The sequence below is a fragment of the Canis aureus genome, chromosome 36 (assembly GCF_053574225.1).
Source record: "Canis aureus isolate CA01 chromosome 36, VMU_Caureus_v.1.0, whole genome shotgun sequence".
NCBI classification, from domain to species: domain Eukaryota; kingdom Metazoa; phylum Chordata; class Mammalia; order Carnivora; family Canidae; genus Canis; species Canis aureus.
Window position 1 is genome coordinate 18,557,735 of NC_135646.1, and position 20,873 is coordinate 18,578,607.

General features: G+C 38.6%; 2 long non-coding RNA genes across 6 annotated transcripts in view; one reads left to right on the forward strand and one right to left on the reverse strand.

Moving 5' to 3' along the window:
* Positions 1-3,402, forward strand: part of LOC144305736 (uncharacterized) — a 43,011-nt gene extending 39,609 nt beyond the window's left edge. For 2 of the 5 annotated variants that reach the window (XR_013372813.1, XR_013372811.1), the window contains exons 6-7: positions 1,918-2,024; positions 2,729-3,193. This is a non-coding gene — a long non-coding RNA (uncharacterized LOC144305736). The other 3 variants (XR_013372812.1, XR_013372809.1, XR_013372810.1) reach the window with 3 other exon arrangements.
* A 1,195-nt stretch (positions 3,403-4,597) lies between these two features.
* LOC144305850 (uncharacterized) lies at positions 4,598-18,716 on the reverse strand. Its single transcript, XR_013372874.1, has 3 exons — positions 18,585-18,716; positions 12,237-12,381; positions 4,598-6,286 (listed from the first exon to the last, which is right to left on the reverse strand). It is a non-coding gene; the product is annotated as an uncharacterized LOC144305850 (long non-coding RNA).
* Positions 18,717-20,873: the final 2,157 nt, after the last annotated feature.

Here is a 20,873-nt window from a genome sequence, read left to right on the forward strand (position 1 = left end):
AGCACCTACTCTGTACACATAGTACATACTTTAAGGTAGCTATTAAATGTCTTAGCATGGCAGGTGGCTCAGAGGCACACAGCTAGTAAATGAGCAAAGTCTATTCTATGTGGCTAGACCCAAAATGGTCATCCTAGAGCCTGATTTCTTTAAATCCATTTCAGTTTTTAAGAATAATTTGGAGGGGTAGTGCAGCACCTGGGTGGCTCAGTCAGTTAAGCATCTGCCTTCAGGTCAGGTCACAATCTCAGGATCCTGGGATCGAGCCTCGTGTGGGACTCACAGTTCTGCGGGGAATCTGCTTCTCCTTCTCCCTCTCCCTCTGCCTCTCTGCCCACTGGTCTCTCTCACTCTCCCCACACTCCCTCTCTCTCTCTCAAATAATTAAATAAAACCTTAAAAAAAGAGCAATTTGAGTGGTAATAAGAGAAAGAAGGGAAGAAAGGAAGGAAGAGAGGAAGGGAGGAAAAGAGAAAGAAACACTCCAACACAGACAGTATCCATTGCCAAGACTCTATTCATGGCTTCAGTGATTCAATCTGTGAACCTATAACCCATACACATTCTATTAGTTCTCTATTTTTACTGAGCCCAAAGGAGTACATAGTCATTTGCTAAAGTGAGAATGGGACTATAGCTGGCATAGAACAATGCTAACTGCATATACTGCAGACCCTGCCTTCTTGGAGCTTTTATTCAGTAAGAGAGTACGTCTGTTTTCTCACTAACTTTTCTCCAGCATTTGCACCGTGCCTGTCACAAATTGTGTTCAACAAATATGTGTTGTTAAAAGCATGTTCAAAGAGTATTTGGAGAGGAATATGGGCAAATTTAGGGAAGTGGCTGCCTGGAGTAATCATAAAGCAACAAAAGCTGCCCCTACTCAAAAAACCTTCAGGGACATCCTACCATTTGGAAGTCCAATTGTGTTTATAGGTTTCTTTTTAAAAAGGTGAGCCAGGGGTACCTGGGTGGCATAGTCGGTTAAGCATCTGACTCTTGATTTCAGCTCAAGTCATGATCTCAGGTCTTGAGATCAATCCCCACATCAAGACCCACGCTCAGCATGGAGTCTGCTTAAGACTCTGTCTCCTACGCCCTCTGCCCCTCCCCCAACCCTGCATGCTCGCTCTCCCTCTCTCATTAAAATAAATCTTAAAAAAAAAAAGGAAGAAAGAAAGAAAAGAAAAGGTAAGCATAGCAGCCATTTACATCTTTGTGCCAAAGTTCTTATTAGGTAAACATATTTGGGAGGGGGAGGTGAAGTCAAAGAGAAGGGAGTGGGGAGTTAGAAAGTATAATTAAGGAAAAGTAGAGAAAGATTCCTCTTGTTCCTCCAACTTCTTCCCCACTCCACTCCAACTTTTTAGTGGATAATCTTCTTGGGCAAGAGAGTCCTTTATTAAACATGACTGAAAAACATCTAATTGCATTATCAACACATCAATACTACAACATGATGCCCGAGTTTGTACATGACCTCAGTTCTAACTTCTGCTACTTTTATGCACAACCACAAACGTATATTCTTGGCCTAGGTTTTCTAATTCCCTAATGCACTACTTGCTCTTTTTACCTTGGCTTTAATTGTGTAACAGCATCTATGTCTTTTTTTTTTTTTAAGATTTTATTTCTTTATTCATGAGAGACATAGAGAGAGAGAGAGAAGCAGAGACACAGGCAGAGGGAGAAGCAGGCTCCATGCAGGGAGCCCGACGTGGGACTTGATCCCGGGTCTCCAGGATCACACCCTGGGCTGAAAGCGGCGCTAAACCGCTGAGCCACCTGGGCTGCCCAGCATCTATGTCTTAAGCTGTGTTTCTCACAAGTTATTTTTCCAAGTGTATGGAATATAGACATATAAAGTTACAGATAAACACACAACCTTGGCAAAACCATCTGCATTCTTCTAAACAGGAATTGGTGTGCCTCACGGCTTCAGCAGTGTCATGGAAAAAGTGATGACCTTACATTCATAAGTCTCCAGGTCCTAGTCCTGCTACCTACTATGTGTTTGACCTTGGGTAAGTCATAGCCTCCTTGTGCTTGATCTTTCTCATCTGTAAAATTTTATAATACATGAGGTGTACACCTCATGGAGCTATCAGGAAGATTAAGGTGATAACATATGGGAAAGTGTTTTGTAAATGATAGAGCTCTGTATAAATACAAGATACTATTATTGTTTGAAGAAGCAGAGTGTTGGAGTTAGACAAACTTGGTTTCTAATCATGGCCCTACTGTGCGAGCTGTGTGACATTAAGCAATTATGTAATCTGAATTTCAATCTTTTCATTTATAAAGTAGAGATAATAATTAAGATCTAACAGATGTGGGATCCCTGGGTGGCGCAGCGGTTTGGCGCCTGCCTTTGGCCCAGGGCGCGATCCTGGAGACCCGGGATCGAATCCCACATCAGGCTCCCGGTGCATGGAGCCTGCTTCTCCCTCTGCCTGTGTCTCTGCCTCTCTCTCTCTCTCTGTGACTATCATAAATAAATAAAAATTAAAAAAAAAAAAAAGCCCTAAAGATTTAAAAAAATAAATAAATAAATAAAAAAAAGATCTAACAGATGTGTTGGGAGGATAAAAGAGGAAAATGTTCCTGGAATACTGCCTGGAACCCAGTAGGTCCTCAGTAAATGTTATCTCCCTTTCCCTTCCCTGTTGCAGGTTCAAATGCCTTTATTTTCTTAAATCAGAATAATTCCCACCATTCTCTTGCCCAGAAATAGCCAAGATGAATCGTGATAGTATGATGAAACAACAAAGCAGCAAATCAGCAATAAGACACAAATCATGGTGTTTTCCCATCCATTAACAATCTCTCATTGCGCTGGAACCATCTACTGCAAATTTCATCAAATGCCAAATAAACACCCAAGGAAACAGCATGAAGCAACCATGGCAAGATAAATTAACCTGGAAAGCTACCATAAAAATATAAGAAATAATCCTGAAAATATCCTTATTTGTACTCAAGAACATAATTACAAATTGCTTAGGCAAGCAGAGTGTGTTAATTAGATTCTTGAAATTTTACCAGACAAATGGTTTTGGCTTCCTAAGACCTTGTGGTGTCCTGGGCTCACAGTACACAAGCTATTGTGCAATTTATTTGGGATTGCTTCTTACCACAAATACTTTTTTAAAATGCATAATACTGCATACTCTGCTACTAAGCTCTACTGTGTGTTATTTCCTAATTAGGGATGCAGACAGGCTGTGCAGTAATGATGATTGATGTCTGATGCACGTCTTAGTGAGGCGGAAGGTGAGGCTGAGGATCAGCTGCAGCCCACAAGAGAAATGTGGTAATTGGTATTGCTCACTGCACTGCAAGTCACATCTTCCTGGAATTATAGAAGAGACACTTAAGAATAAAGAATTATCTTGCATACAATTGTAGTTTTTGCTCATTCTGGGGAACATGAGGCACTGTATTTAATTATTTTCAGTATATAAATTAATGATGATGTGATTTTTATCATTTCATTTTGGTTAGAGCATCACAATACTACTACTACTACTACTACTACTACTACTACTACTACCACTACTACTACTTCATTCTTTACTTTCTGACATGGACCTCTTTCATCCCTTGTGTTTTATACTTCTTGTGTCTTGAGATATATCAATCTTTCAGTTGGTGTTTTATACCTCCTAGCTCAAAATCAGCTATTTTAATGGTAATATTGATAACTGTCCTTGCAATCGTGAGAAACAGTTAATAAATAAAGAACAAGTTCAGAGCTAAGGGTTAATTCTGCAACTTGATCTTTTAGCAATTTACTTGTTTCCTCTAGAATGAAACACTGTAGGGGAATTTGGGTGGCTCAGTTGGTTAAGCATCTGCCTTCCATTCAGGTCATAATCTCAGGGCCCTGGGATAGAGCCCCACATCAGGCTCCCTGCTCAGTGAGGAGTCTGCTTCCCCCTCTCCCTCTGCTCTTCCCCCCACTCATACTCTCTCTCAAATGAATAAAGAAAATATTTTCTTAAACATTAAACACTGTAATTATTACCAATTAACAAACACCAAGTACAGGTAAAACAAGCGACTATACCGGGTATGTAGATTGCACAATGTAAGAAAGCTTTGCCTACAGAGATGGTGCCTACTACTTATCAAGAAAAACAAAAAGGTCTCTGCTATGAAGATGTGTTTTCTACCTAAAGTTAATCTTATAAAGCAGACTTTCTAAAGAGTATGAGTTCTTTATCTATACTCCCTGACTTATCCAACTAACACATCAAAACATAGCGTTAAAATCTTTATCAATTGGGGACTGCATCAGTAAGTTACAGCACACCCAAACAATGAAACATTATATGACCATAGAGGAAAAAAAAAAAAAAAAAACAGAAGTGGATGAATAGCATGAGCTCATTTATGTAGAAAGAAAGAGAAGATGAAAGAGAGAAGTAAAAGAGAAAGAAAGAAAGAAACAGTAGATTTTATTTTATTTTATTTTATTTTATTTTTTTATTGGTGTTCAATTTACCAATATACAAAATAACACCCAGTGCTCATCCCGTCAAGTGCCCGTCACCCATTCACCCCCACCCCCCGCCCTCCTCCCGAAAGAGTAGATTTTAAAAGTTATCACCACACACAAAAAAATTATAACTATGGGAGGTGATGGGTTTCTTAATTAACCTTATTGTGGTAATCATTTCACAATATGTACATATATCAATTATGTTGTATACCTTAAACTTACACAATGTTACATGGTAATTATATCTCAATAAAGCTGGGAAAAAATGAAAAAATAAATACAGGTTCTGGTGAGACTGAGACACCCAGTCTCTCTCTCTTGGTTTCCACCAAAAAAGAAAGGGGAGGAAGAGGAAGGAAGAAGGGAAGAGAGGGAGGAAGGAACAGAAGGAGAAAGAAAGCAAGAAAGAGAGGTTGGGGGCTGAAGGGAGGGAGGGAAGGAGAGAGGGAGGAAGGGAAGGAAGAAAAAAAAGAAGGAAGAAAGGAAGGAAAAAGGGAGGGAGGGAAGGAAAGAGGAATGAAAAGGAAAAGAAAGAAGGAAGGAAAGGAAGACAGAGAGAGAAAATAAATATGTGTATGTTTGTATGCATTAAAAACTTTTGGAAGTGTCCTTGTAGATCATCTTCATCCATTTGTATAATTTATCTTGTTCACATTACTTTTTTTAAATCTAAAAAGAATGGGGCTCTCCTAAGTCTAAAGTTCTCCAAGCTCTGCAAATCTGCTTTATCCTCTTGCTACTTTGATCAGGAGCAACAGCTCCATTCCAATCCAGGTTCTGGATATGGTTGTTTTCTCCCATAGAGCACATAGACAAGAGACAAGAAGGAAGAGTGACAGACTTAACCTCTCTCAGACCATGAGACGATGTTGGAGAAAAGATATTTAACTCACATTTACCTAAGAATTTCCAAAAATCAGAAAGAATCTGAATTTTGCAAGAGGCTGGGTGGTTTTTTTTTTTTTTAAGGGAGGGTGTCCACAGATAAACTGGCTCTGGGTTCCTGAGCGAATCAGAATCAGCCTTGGTAAACTCTGTGCATTCTCTTTAAAGGGCAATTTTGACCCACTCTGAAAAGAAAGGTGGGAGTAAATCAGAGACTTAGCATTCAATAGAGCAGAAAAAAATGGAGTCACTTTAGGCTATTTCACACTCAACATGAGGAGCAGAGTGTCTATTAAAGAGCGGGTTCACAGCCATGCTAACAAAAATTTTAAAAGTTGACTGCAAGGCCATTCTAGGTAGGGCTCAAAGTGGGGCATATCTGCCCAGTGGGCCCTTGCTCCCTGATTAGGAACCAACGTTCACCTGAGACAACTCAAGATAGGACCACAGAGCTGAGGAAGTGTTGGAAAGCAGCCTTGGGACGTATGGGCTCTCTCACTTTGCAGACAGAAATGTCAGGCACAAGACTCATTGTTTCACTAGCCCAGTTCCACTTCACTCAACCTTCCTTTCCTTAGCACAGATGTAGAAATGTAGAGCCGAACAGTTCCTTCATTCTACCAATATGGAAAGGGAGGTGAGGGGCTGGAGGGGTGGAGAGGAAGAGGGGTGGAGAGTGACATGCTCAAAGTCATACAGCCAGTTATTAGCAGAACGGTAGAGTTTTGATGCCATTAAACCCCACACCAGTGTTCTACTGTATCGATGACCTCCAGTTCTTAGGTCTCCTGATGTTTCCCAAAAATAAATGAATTGCTTATCTCCAAGGTACTCATCGAAGACAATGGTCCAATGTTGCCCTTCTTCCAGAGGCTTCTGAATTTTTGTCCACCACTCCTAGAATAAAATATTTCATTTCAAAGGAGTAAATCTCAAAAGACAGGAATAATAGCTAGCACTGCTGTCTGTCCCCAGTGCTTCATTTTATTTCTTGCCTGCATACTGAGGCTACACAGCCAGCACTGATGTTCTGGCTCAAATCAAAGCTGCATTTGATTGAGTTGGAGGGTGTGATGGCATGAGTTTCCATAAGCGGCTCCAAACTTCAAGGTTGTACAAATTATGTTTGATTTTATAACTGGTTGTGTTTCTAACGAGTGCCAGTGCTATTTTTCTGAGTCAATTTCTTTATTTGGAAAGTAAGCAAAAGAAGTATTTTCATTCCCAATGGTATCATTTTAAATTCAGATATTTAGGAAAATGTCACAAGAAACAACTGCAAAAAAAGAAAAGAAATAAGCAGGGCAGGAGGAAGCTATTTTTTTTTCCGATGAAGGATAAAGAATTCTTTTGCTTGCAAATGAAAAAAGATGACTACATATTGACATTATTCTTTACTGTAATTAGAATAATATATACAAAAAATGATTGGCTCTCTATACATCAGACAAAGCATACCTAAAGCAATTATCTTTCCATGTGTACAATGAGAAAGGATGCTTCTGAGTAAGGTATTCCAGATATGCAATCCCCATGATTCTGAATTAGCAAAAATTATCCAAGACTTTTCACCAGTAAAAAGATGATCTCTTAGGTCCTCTCCAGCTCACAGGGAGTTTCTTTTCTTTCCATGGAAAAAGAGTTAATCAAATTAGCTAATTGCAAAGAATCAGTAGCAATATGACTTTTACCTTGGGCAATTCTTCCATGTCTTTCCACATTAAAAAAGTCCCTGGACTTAAATAAAAACACACATGGCTAATTTTTAACTTACGAAATAGGAACAAGATATTTTCCTTATAACAAGCCATTTATCTCAGAGGTAGAATAGCTAAGAAACTTTCTAGGTCTTTTTATATTCTGTTTACAATTTCCATTGTGTTGAAATTTGTTGACTAATAAGTCAAATAGAGCACTGTCATAGGGTAGATCCCCTTGTAGGGTCCCTGGGTTGAAGGAACACAGAACAGCATGTTTGTGAGAAACTGCCTTTCTAAAACAATGTGTGAATTCCCTTCCCATGAAAAAATGGATTCATTAATTCAGATGGTTAAATATTTCTGAATAGTTTCCTCATTTTCTTTTTCTTTCTTTTTTTTTTTTTTTTTTTAGGATTTTATTTATTTGTTCATGAGAGACACAGAGAGAGAGGTCGAGAGACATGGGCAGAGGGAGAAGCAGGCCCCCTGTGGGGAGCCAGAGGAGGGACTCAATCCCTGGGCCCCTGATCAAGACCTGAGCCAAAGGCAGATGCTCAACCACTGAGCCACCCAGGTGGCCCCATTCCTCTTTTTCTTTCTATCACACTTGACTTTCAAATTAGGATTTACAAAGGGCAATTAAATTGATTCCAGTAAACATTTTAGTGCCTAATACATATAGAATCAATCTGATTATTACACGTAGCCTCTTCTTGAAATAAATATTGAAAAGTTTTTGTTTGTCTAATATACCTTCCATCCAATGAAGTACATATCCTAATTGGAGGGAAATTTACCACCACCACCACCACCACCACCACCACCACCACCACCTCCACCAACCCAGCCGGGTTACAACAAAGTTTGGATTGCAAATATAATTATAATGGTAATTTAGGGGGAGAACAGAAACTCAATAGTTCCCTACAGCTTCTTAAAAAGTTAAATATGAAGGGCACCTGGGTGGCTCAGTTGGTTAAGCCTCTGACTTTTGGTTTTGGCTCAGGTTGTGATCTTATAGGTCATGGGATGGGATACGTTGGGCTCCACACTCAGCAGGGAGTCTGCTTGAGATTTTCTCCTTCTCCCTCTGCCCCTCCCTCCTCAAATAAATAAATAAATTTTTTTAAAAGTTAAATTTGAAAAATATAAAATTATTTCATTATTTGAAGTTGGATCAACATTATTATATTCTGCTTTAGAAGGAGGAATGTCTAAAACATGAAAAATAAATTTGAACATCTGACTATAATGCTTTGGGTACCTACTAACGTAGGTAGTCATCATGATTTTCTTCCATAATTTTCTTCTTCAATAAGTTATACCTTCTGAAAAAATAAATTGTATTTTTATGGTCCTTTGCAAATAACTTCCAAATATATTATCTGATTTAACTTAAATAGGCAATTATCATCCCCATTTTACAGATGAGAGAAATAAGCCCAAAAAGGTAAGGGCTCCTTAAACAGACCTTCTATATCTAAGTTGACTATACCAACTACTTCAAAATTGTTAGAAATAGGGCAGCCCAGGTGGCTCAGTGGTTTAACGCTGCCTTCAGCCCAGGGTGTGATCCTGGAGACCTGGGATCATGACCCACAGCAGGCTCCCTGCATGGAGCCTGCTTCTCCTTTTGCCTGTGACTCTGTGTCTCTCATGAATGGATAAATAATAAAATTTTTTTAAAAATTCTTAGAAATGCCAAATTTTGCAAGCAGTAAAACATATTTAAGATCAGTTATCCCTGAGGGGATTAGTAAGTATGAGTTCCAGAGAACATGACCATGCTTAGAGCTGTTTGTGAATTCCTCAAAGATTAATCACCATAATGTCTCTAGTATATAACATCATGCCTGACATGGTAGGCTCTCTATGAATCTTGATTGGATGAATGAGAAATAATTTAATGAATACATGAGTAGTGCCCCTTTTCCCTTTCTGACCTCTAAAACAGTGTCCTTCAAGCTGTGCTATTCAAAAGTACCAAATGGATTTAAGAAGTATACCATAAAAGTGAGCTCAACCAGAAAGTTTTATAGGCTCTTATAGAGAATTTTCTATGCATATTAGCTTACTCAGGTTCTGAAAGGTCCTTTGGTAAAGAATCTAATTTTAGTTGTCCAAGTACTTCCCAAGCATTTACCCACAGAAATCACTCTTCTTTCTTTTTATAGAATTATTTTAACTTCCCTCCACACACCAGTGTGCTATGGAATAAGGTTTCAAAAAGAAACACTTAAAATAAAATCCCAAAAGCTAATAATGGCAGAAGGATATCACAAAAGAGGAAAAAAGTATTCTAGGAATAGGAGCAATATTTTCAAAAAGTTCAGAGACAAAAGTAGAACAAAGTAAGTAAAGGTCAGTTGGTGTGAGATGGACCAGATCAAGTAGCACCGGAGAATCTAGGATGCAGTGTCCCATCATATATGTGGACCAGGAGCTCTGGGACTGTTCTAGGTTAGGCATTGGACAGGAGCCTGGATAAGGAATAGATTAGTATCAGGAAGTTTCCATGTAGGAAAAAAATAGGTAAGAGTCAGGTAAGAGTCAAAAAATAGGACCCCAAACATCCAAGGCATCCAGGAGTAGGCTGAAAGCAGAGATGGAGGCTGATGGCCATCAGGAACAGAGAGGTCTTAGCAAGCACCAATTTTTATAGGGGACTAGGCCAAGGGCCAGAAGTTTAAGTCTAAGAGCCCTATGAGTAAGGTAGAACTCCAACTCCAGAGAGGGTCAAGTCCCAAGTCAAGGATGTTGACAAAAGGGAACAAGTTAGGGCCTGATGACCATTAAGTATCATATACTCATATTGTATTATATTGTGTTTTATCATACTGTGTTTTGTTGTATTTTATTATACTGTATCATATATTATACTATATTATACTGTACTATATGTTGTATTATCCTGTACCATATTATTTTACATGTTATATTACATGTATATCATATTATACTATAAATAATATAATTATTATTTAACAATTAACAATTATTTAGCAATTAACAAGGGAGCATCCCTGCTACTAGACTGAAAATTTGGAAGTCCTCCATTCACCCTATCTGTCTACACTTTTGAACTCAAAGACTCTCAAGATAAGGACGACGTCTCCTTATTTGCTGGGTCTTCATTGTTTTACACTGTACATGACACATGGTAGGGAATGAATGGCAGGGGAATAAATTTGGAATAAATACAAAGAGAATGTTCAAACGGCATCAACAGACAGGATGACTTGAGGCTGAGTTGTCCAGATACTGGCCTGGGGCTCTATAAATTGCCTCAGACCTGACCAAGAGTTGTTCCTGAAACCTAAGTGTAGGACAGAACCTGTGGAGTGAGGGCTTAGGGATCCCAGCTGTTGGGGCCAAAAGAAAGGCGATTGCAAAATGCCAGAAAGAGACTAAAGCATTAGCCTTGATAGAGTCTGAGCAGGTCTTATAAAGTGGATTAGAATATAAGAAAAAAAAATGAAAGTAGATAAGCAGGAAGGACAGCAAAGGATTAAAGAAAGCATTACTCTGGGAGGTTAAAATAAAGAGTGTGTGTGGGAATTTGATATGGGAGCATGATCTAAATTTAAACTGAGGAGTTTAATTTTTCCCCACCCCACACAACTGATTTGGAAAATGTGACCAAGTTGAACAGCAGTCATGGTGCATTTAGAGGAAGCATTTCTGTATGATTGGAGTGTGATCTGAATGTCTGTAATGATTTACTTCTTGTAGGTAAGGACAAGCCTGGCATTTTTATGTGTTTATTTACAACTCTAGAAAGAAGTGCTGGGATCAACATGGATAGGACTCCTATTCTAGCTGAAGATCCATTAGCAACCCTTTGCTTTGCTTCTGGATGAATATTGATCCTGAGTTATAATCACTCCATTCACCAACTCTTTTAATAGATGCCTAAGTCTAGGGCAGAAACATTCATCTACTGTGGCAGTCCAAACTAAGAAAAGTATCTTGATAAGAAAAACCAATTCAGTTACCATGACAAGCAGTAAAATAATCAGACATCAGAAACATGTCTTGTTTGTGTATTTATTTTAATGAACATTTTATATTTACAATAAATCATCTTGTAATTATTTTAAATACCATCCTTTACACTAAATTTCGTTATTTCAGGCTCATTAATTTGAAGTATGTAATAATCAGTCCTAGGTTTGATATTAAAAGAGAGTTTTAAGAGGTGCCTTGGTGGCTCAGTTGGTTAAACGTCTGCCTTTGGCTTGGGTCATGGTCCCAGGGTCCTGGGATTGAGCCCCACATTGGGCTCCCTGCTCAGTGGGGAGCCTGCTTCTCCCTCTCCCTCTACTTGCTGCTCCTCTCTGCTTGTGCTCTCTCTATTGAATAAATAAATAAAATCTTTAAAATAAAAGGGAATTTTACTTCTCAATACAGTTTTATTTTTTCTGCAATAGAAGTCTTGCATATTTTTTTCAGTTAGATTGAGATAATCTCTAAAAGGTGCTCAGAAGAGTGCCTGGTACATAGCAGGAGCTATATACAGTGTTAAATGTTACATTACACTTGTACTAAAATTAAGACTTCAAGAAAATAGTCTACCTCCTTAAGAATACAAGCAGTTATTACAGACTTTAAAAACATGTCCAGTTGTTGTTCAATAGGCATAAAGTTTCAATCAAGCAAGATGAAAAAGTTCTAGAGATCTAATGCATAGCAATGTGTGTATAGTTAACAACACTATAATGTGTGCTTAAAATTTTTTTCAGGGGGTAAATTCAAGTTATGTGTTTTTTACTACAATTTTAAAAAATCTGTATCCAAATGGTCGGTTAATTGCAGTGAATTTCATCTATTCATTAAAGTTCAGCAGAATCTCTTATTGGAAATTTCCAGTAAATGACAGTAATAAGGATATTTATATTGCTGGAGAAACACCAGCTACTATAACAAATTTCTGTTGTCCTATAGCTATTCTACATTTTGAGGCCTACCTCTTGCTCATATAGTACTTCTGGTGGGCCGGCAGCTTTCTTTCAGATGGTGACTTGGGAATCAAGGTTCAATTTATTTGTGGCTCCACCTCCTTTAGGCCCTCATTGTCATGTGCCTCCAATGGGCTGGAGAAGGATGAACAGGATACAGAAGAACAGATTGCAAGTAGAAAGTCCTACCTGCTTCTTAAGTCTTGGCCTAGAAGTGACAAAAGATACTCCTGCTCACATTCTGTTGGTGAGAACTACCACGTGGCCACACTCAGGTGCAAGAGAGGCTGGGAAATCCAGACCTTGGCTCAGCAGCCATGTTCCAGCAACAGCTCTAACCATAAAAAGAGAGAACAGATTTTGGTGAACAGCTCGCTGTCTCTGCCACAGCACCTGAAAACAGTTCTTAAAAACATGTTTAATCTTGGGACGGGGACACCTGGATGGCTCAGCAGTTGAGCGCCTGCCTTCGGCCCAGGTCATAATCCTGGAGTCCTGAGCTCGAGTCTCACATCAGGCTCCCTGCATGGAGCCTGCTACTCTCTCTTCTTATGTCTCTGCCTCTCTCTGTGTGTGTCTCTCTTGAATAAATAAATAAAAATCTTTTTTTAAAAAATCTTGAGGTGCCTGGATGGCACACTTGGTTACGAAGCCCACTCTTGGTTTTGGCTCAAGTCCTGATCTCAGGGTCATGAGCCTGCATTGGACTCCAGGCTGGGCTCCACACCAAATGCAGAGTCTGTTTATCTATTCCCCCCAATCCTTCCCCCTGCTCACTTGCTCTCTCTCTCTCTCAAATAAATAAATAAAATCTTTTTTTTTAATGTTTAATCTTAATTTCAGACTTCTCACAAAATCAAATTGTTATTCTCTTCAGTACTCTGAAAGTACTTTAATTGCAAAGATACTACAAAACTATTTTAAGATTCTCTATTCTCATAATTTTTCCCTTTTACTTTGTCACATCCTTAATTTCCATATATATGACTTTTAAATGTGATTTAAAATGATCCAAGGACCATGAGATTCTTTTTGAGACTTCAAAGAAAGATTTAATGCTGACAACAACATGGATGGAGCTGGAGAATATAATGTTAAGTGAAATGAGTCAGTCAGAGAAAGACAAACACCATATGATTTCACTCATATGTGGAATTTAAGAAACAAAACAAATGAGCAAAAGAAACAAAAAAGAGAAACAAATCAAGAAACAGATTTAACCATAAAGACAAACTGATGGTTGGGAGTGAAATAGGTGATGAAATAGGTGATGGGGATTAAGAGCACACTTACCATGATGAGCACAGAGTAATGTAGAGACTTGTTGAATCACTATATTGTACACCTGAAACTAGTATGACACTGTTACTATCCTGGAACTAAAACGAAAAAACTTAATTAAGATATAATAAAATAAAAAGAAATATCCAACACTGACAAAAATGGCCTCCAATACTTCTTTCTGGCTATAAAAACAGTATTTTATACCATGCCTACAGCATATATTGAATGTACAGTAGGAAAAAGAATGTCAGCCAAATTATAACTTAATTCATATGGAACATTCATTTATTCAAACGTCTACTTTTAGCTTTCACATCAAATTCAACATAGATTCATAATGCTATAATTTTTCAATAATATAGTACTGCAAGTAATATAAAAATAATTTTTTCAGGGATTAAAATGATAAATAAAAGCCCCTGAGGTGACATTAAAGGTGAATTCCTAAGAAGTAAAAGTAAATGGAGACAGGACATTACAAATATGAGGAGGGATAATAGGATTTCAAGTTCTTCCTACTTGAAAAATGGATTGAGCCAACAATTTCAGTGAATCATGTGAATTTGCACATTCTCAGTGTTTTTGTCATAAGTAACCTGTGGTTGTATGATTATTTGTATTATCATCTCTATATTCTAATTAATAGATTATTATTATTTAATAATAATTAAATAGTAGCTTACTATGGAAACCTGAAACTATCTGGTCTACAATGAAACTGCTTTAGAGTGAAGTTGGACAATTTAAATCCTCCTCCCCCACATGCATATCCTTCTACATAATGAGAAGTGGCACTGCGTAATTCAGAAGCAATATTCTTGAGTGCAATAAATGACATTTTCCTTTAGAACCCTACTTCTCCCTCTTCATAGAAAAGACTCACCTGAGTCTTCTTGCTTCATGCAGGCCTCTCTCCACCTCATCACCCATGTCAAGGACCTAGTATCTCCTCCCAAATCAATCACTTAAGCTTATTGATCAAACTGGCTTATTACCTTGGTCTGAATGAGTCTCAGTCAATGTATCTCTTCAACTAGGCATTTGTCTTTTATTCTAATTGTCTCTGAAAGGAGTTGTCAATGAAAGGAATGCCAAGCATAATCAAGCAGATAGAAGTCTTTGTGTGGTCAGGGAGACTCTGGAACCACTTATGACCACTCTGAAAAATTAGTTTTTTTCCTTGCATGTCAAGTGTGGCAGGGTCCCTGTTGGGCTGAATCCTTCTTCCTGGCCTTGAAGAAATAGCAGTTTTCAACTGAGAAGAATTCCTTTGATAGGTGGAGGACAGGGCTCCTAAACCCTGAACTTACTCAACTTACTCAATCTCCCTGAAAAAGGGGATCACATTTATGCAGCTTCAAATCAGGTCAGAAGCTGAGACTTCCACGTTTATTCATGTTCCTGATCAGATTTCTCAGAAACATCAACCATTTGGTCAGTGAGCTAAAAAGCCATTGGAGACACAGTCTGAGGAATCAAGCCTGAAAGTAAGAGTAAGAGCTTTTGAAGAGCAAAAGGACTCTGCTTGGGTGCAAAGTCAATAATGAATGAGGTCAGGAGTGAGACCTCAGTAGGACCTTACACTTTGTTAGAGACAACTCACACCTCAGGATCTAACCAGTGGATCAAATTATTCCTGGATGAAGGGCTGTAACCCAGGAAACCAGAACTTTCTTTGGGTGGCCCTGGAAATTTGATACCTGAATATCAAAAGTCTAGGGAAAAGACATTTGAGCCAACACACAGTTAAACTCTAAAAACCACCACCATATCCAACCCATACCATGTAACCTGCTTTCTACTACCTCACCTATGCCTGGCCTCACCTGAGATGCTACTACTCTGTTCCCACCTGTAAAACCATGTCTAGTACAATTTCTTAGCCACTTTCTTTCTACTGAAAGGATAGGGAAATCTCAGCAATGACTATTTTCTTCCCCCTTAAGTAAATGATTTTCTTTTCTCCTGGGAAAGGATGCTAGCTAGACTCTGGTTCCGAGAATCCTATTCCCAGAAGAAGAATCTCCCAAAGCAAGAATCTCATTTTCACCATTAATGTCTAGAGGGGAGTCCCGTCCCATCTGTACTCAAGACCCCTCTGTCTCCTAGAACTTCCTACTCCCTCCAACACAGCTATGTCTTTACCTCTTAACACTAAGTTTACCCCTGCCCTTCTTTTTCCCAAGACTCCCAAAGATAGATCATGTTTTCTTTAATTCTGGACAGAATTTAATTATACACTCAGATGACAAGACCTACTTTCCTATATATCTTATGCTTTTTCTCTTGTTTCTACTTTTTAATAGTAAAGGTTTTAGCCATCTTTAAATGTGACGTTTTATTTGCTAATATAATATTCCATTTATATTATTGTTATATATATGTTATATACACTCAATTCAGACTGAGAAAATTCTTCATAGATATTAATTCTGTAAGGTCTCTTGACTCTCATTTTTGCAATTTAGATCAATTTCTCTTTAAAATATGTTTTAGTCAACCCATTAATGGCGAAAACCTTTGTGATGTTCCAGGAACTCCAGAAAAATAGTGTTTACTTCTTTGGCTTATATGATGAGAGACATTATCTTGATGCTTTTAAACAATGGGGTGAAGTTTTAAGAAAAATCCGACAATGAAAGATAAGACTTTGACACTTCTCTGTCTTCTCTGATCCCCAAATTCTCCATGCCATCCCTTAGATCCCTTGTCCTCTCCAGACTCTGAGTTCAGTCCTGTTTTCTGGCTTCTTAAAGCCTGAAACCAGCCTTCTGCTGGTTATGCTCTGTCTGGATATATCCCCTTGTTGTTATCACTGAGTTTTGACGTAGCTCCCTGTATAGCTACCATCTCTTTCTCTTACTTCAATAGCTAAATCCCTACCCCTACCCCTTATTTTGTTTTTAATTACAAGAAGTCTGGAAGTGTGGCATCCAGGGCTAGGATTGTGGCTGCACGGTATCAAAGACCTAGCCATATTCTCTTTTCTCCACCATCCTTAGCATTGCCTCTGATCACTATGTACTGATGCAGCATGCAGCATACTTATCTTCAAGGCTGGAAAACAAAAAGAAAAGAACGGGTTCTTGCCAGCAATACTTTTCTCTATTTCTCAGGAAAACAAAATATTTCCCAAAAACGTGCCCCTTACTCCCAACAGATATCCTTTATTTTTTTAAAAAAATATTTTATTTATTTATTCATGAGAGACAGAGAAAGAGGCAGAGACATAGGCAGAGGGAGAAGCAGGCTCCATGCAGGGAGCCCCACGTGGGACTCGATTCTGGGACTCCAGGATCACACCTTGGGCCAAAGGCACATGCTCAACCGCTGAGCCACCCAGGCGTCCCAACAGATATCCTTTAATATGTCTCACATTAGAATTGGATAGCATAGCCAACCAAATGGGGATGCTTTTAGGGAGCAAGAAATGGTATATGTTGTAGTTCCTACTATTCTACTTGTTCTAACTCTGGGATCCACCTTGCTCTTGTCCTTCCGGAAACCAGAACCTGTGAACCCTAGACCCATAGCAAGGGCAGTGCTACCCAATTCCAGGCCTCCTATTGCTGACCACCTGCCTGGGGTTCCACTCGTTGCTCTGACATGACTCATGGATGTTGCTCTCAGATTGACTGGACAGCTTCCCATTGCCTTGGCTAACCACATCTTCAAAGCACCCACTCTATGTCCAGTGCTTGGTCAGTCCAGTGCTCTGAGTCCCCCAACCCCCACCCTTCTAGCCAAGCTGTTCACTAGGGCTAAGCTCCAATGCTGATCTTCAGAGATAATTTAGCTTTTCAGTCCTAGCCTGCCTTTGATCTTATGTTTCTAGGAGTATAGCTGACACATAGTAAAACCTCACAAAAGTTTTTTTTGAAGGAATGAATGTCCAGGTCTACGTGATAAACATGGATTAGAATGAGAGGTTAGGCAAGCCAAAAATCTGGAAGGAAATCATCTATGATAATTCTTTGTTCTATATGACACTCTAAGAGTACACATTTCTATGTGATTAAAAAAAAAATTTACATGTAGATGATCTGTTCTTCAATTGCTATGCTGCTTTGGGAATGCTGGAGGAAAAAGATTTTTCTCCCCCTTTCTGGAGCCTTAAAGAAAGAATCAGGCACACATCCTCACATTACACCAAGAGCTACTAACTTTTTTTTGTTGTTGGTCTTCCCTGTATGCAGTTTTAATGTCTTGATTCTGTGAACCATGATATATAGACGTGGGTAATTGGTGGCAGATGTACGTATCTTCTCCTCTAGAAGAAGTTTAAGAAAATATGATCTAATTGAGGAACAGTTCAAACAAGCACTGATATTCAATTAAAGGTCATGTTCCCTTTGGATAAATCTTAAAGGAAAGAAGGTTTTTGTTATACAAATAGAGGCATAAAACATAAATAGGAAATATGGTAAAAATATTTGGGACAAAAAATCTTTCACTTAGAGTTTTGACAAATGTTCTACATGGACAGCCCTTCAATAAAAAAAAATGCATAAGAGGCCTTGTGGTTTCCCATTATTTGTTGTGGTAACAGCAAAGATGTATCTCATCCTACATTACCATGATATTCTAATTATAACTTTTACTTAGCATTGCTATCACATGCATAAGTGTATCCAAAATTGGAGCAGGGGAACAGAGAATAGGAAATCTCCAGACAAAATGGAAACTCCCTATGTTTCTCTTTGTTGATTTCTATACTTCTAGGAAAAAAAAACAGTAATTACACAGCAAAGGTTATTACAGAGGTTGCAAATATATCATTGAAGAAACTACTGGTAGTGACTTGCCTCACTCTTTACCAAATTATTTTAGAAGGAAAAAAAATCAGTGGATGAGTTAAACACAAATACATGTGAGAGGATTAACTACAAATCACCTAGTGATTCTTCTTATGATATAATTAACTGTCCTTATTACATTCCTGTCAACATTTTTTTTAAGATTTTATGTTTATGTAATCTCTACACCTAACGTGGGGCTCGAACTCACAACCCTGAGATCAAGAGTCTCATGTTCCATGGATTGAACCAGCCAGGTGCCCCTCTCATCAACATTTTTTTTTTTTTTTATGGGAGAATCAGGCTCTCAAAGGACAAAGTCACTACTGAAGTTTTCTAACTTTATCAATTAATCCATATTATTGGTGCTCATACTTTGAAATTTTACAAACTGGAATTAATCTTATATTAATAAATGTCAACTATGGAAATAATACCATGTGTCCATTTTCCTTACCTCTCTGATCTCTGACTTTTCTTTCTCATCAGAATTTCAACTGAATTTGTGGAAGAGAGTAGATATCATGTAGCTGATCCTTTTGCATTAAGGCTTCAGACAAAGGATTCTCATTCAGCTAAGCAAGCTTGGGCAATCTGACTATGTGGGAGGATGAGACTTTGGAGATATGTATTTATGGCTTCCTCGTGTATTTTCCTCTTTCTCATCCTAAATTCAGGAAGGTAGTAGGCCACATGCTTCTTGCCTCGGGGGAGTATTAAATATGTCATAAGGAGGAAAGCAGAAGTTGCCTGCATGATACTTCCCTACTTGGTTTTATTTCCAAATGTCTAAACTACCCCCCACTCCCCCCTCCAGAAATCTATGTTGGATTCCCTGGAGGGAAAAGAGAACTGAGTCTGCCTGTGAGGGAAAAGGTTGTGCCTTGAAGAAAATTAGAGATTTCTCTGCATCCTTGTTTTCCTGCCCTCCCTTCCCTGAAGAAGTTGCCAAATATTTCTAGCTCACCAAAGATGCCTGTACCCAAGGGTTGAATGAGAACAGCAAGAGGCATGGGTCTGAGAGACTCTGAGAACTGAGGCAGTGAGCTGCTCTGTGGAATGTAGAGTGGGGGGATGAGAGAAGGGACCTCCCCGGGACTGTGAGGGTCTGTGAAGCCTCCATATTTCCTTGGCAAAGGATGGGGAGCACCAGGGAGAAGAGCCCTAGGAATGACTGAGGTTGAATTTCTTGCCTACACTGTGGAAGGGGAGACTCTGAGTCAAAATTAATTCAAAAAAACAAAGAAATGTGGTATTTTTTGCACATGAGAGTTTGAGGATTGAGATTCATAGCCAGAAAACTGAATACAGATACTAAAAAAGTATAAAATGGAAGATACACCTCTTTACTGAAAAGAGGTAATGGTCCCTTTCACCAACAACTGATATTCTTTAGAAACTGTGGTGAACCACACATAAGAACTATACGTGTCCATTTGAGTACGTGATCTTGAAATACATATGAAGCATTTAGTGGCCTGGTGTGCAATTTGAATATGTAGTCCTGTATCATTGCTCAAACCTCCTCATTGTTTCATTCAGCCATTCCATTCTTGTTCATTCATCCCCTGTGCTCACAGACAACGTTCATTCCCTGAGCATATGCCCTCTTATGTGTTCCCATAGGACCCTTCTATTTGCCTTCAACAACAGTGTCCAAATTGTGCACTAGTCTGTAAAGTCCATAAAGGAAGGAGTTTTGAAAAGACTCATTCTTTCTAGAGGACTGGTATCCCCATTATTTGTTCAGGTTTTAAAATATAGTGTAATGACAAGAACAGTGAATGAAAATATTTACTACTTTTGATCCATGATGGGCAAAACTTGATGCTAATGTGGCTTCCTCCCCCATCATCCAAAATTAAAGTTGAAATGGATATGGGATTATTGCTTAGGTAGAAAAGAAAAGGGGAAATTTTGTCAAAAAAACTTTCAGTTTCTTATGGAGGACAATCAGGTTCTCTCTAATTCTGGTTCATAGTGTGTAAGCAAAACCACACACACACACATAAATGTTCATGGCTTTAAATTTAACTTATTTTTTTTTAAACCAATTAGATCTTCAAATTTATTCAGTTGAATTTTGGTTTTTATTTATTTATTTTTTAATATTTTATTTATTTATTCATGAGAGACACAGACTGAGAGAGAGAGGCAGAGACACAGGCAGAGGGAGAAGCAGGCTCCATGCAGGGAGCCCGATGTGGGACTTGATCCCGGGACCCCAGGATCACACCCTGGACCAAAGGCAGGCACTAAACCGCTGAGCCACCCAGGGATCCCCTAAATTTAACTTATTTTTAATGAGACTCTGATCATTAAAGCAACAGGATTTTCCTGGGTATTTAAAAGTTGGGGAGGCAATTTATCACATATAGATATTGGTTATGTATAATATTCTCAACAAAAGATAGAACTATAGCTATTTTACACTTTCTCTAAGGATTAACGCAGGTGTTTGGAATCACTTTTTTAAGATTAGGCTTTTAAAAAAGATTTATTTATTTATTTATTTTAGAGAGAGACTGGGTGGAGAGGCAGAGGGAGAAGGAAAGAGAGAATCTCAAGCAGACTCAGGGATGAGGGCAGGAGCCCAATGTGGGGTTTAATCTCATGGCCTTGAGATCACAACCCAAACTGAAACCAAGAGTCAGATGCCTAACGGACTGCCACACAGGCACCCCAAAATTAGGCTATTTTGGCGGGCAGTTTTAGGTTTACAGAGAATTTGAAAGGAAACTACAGG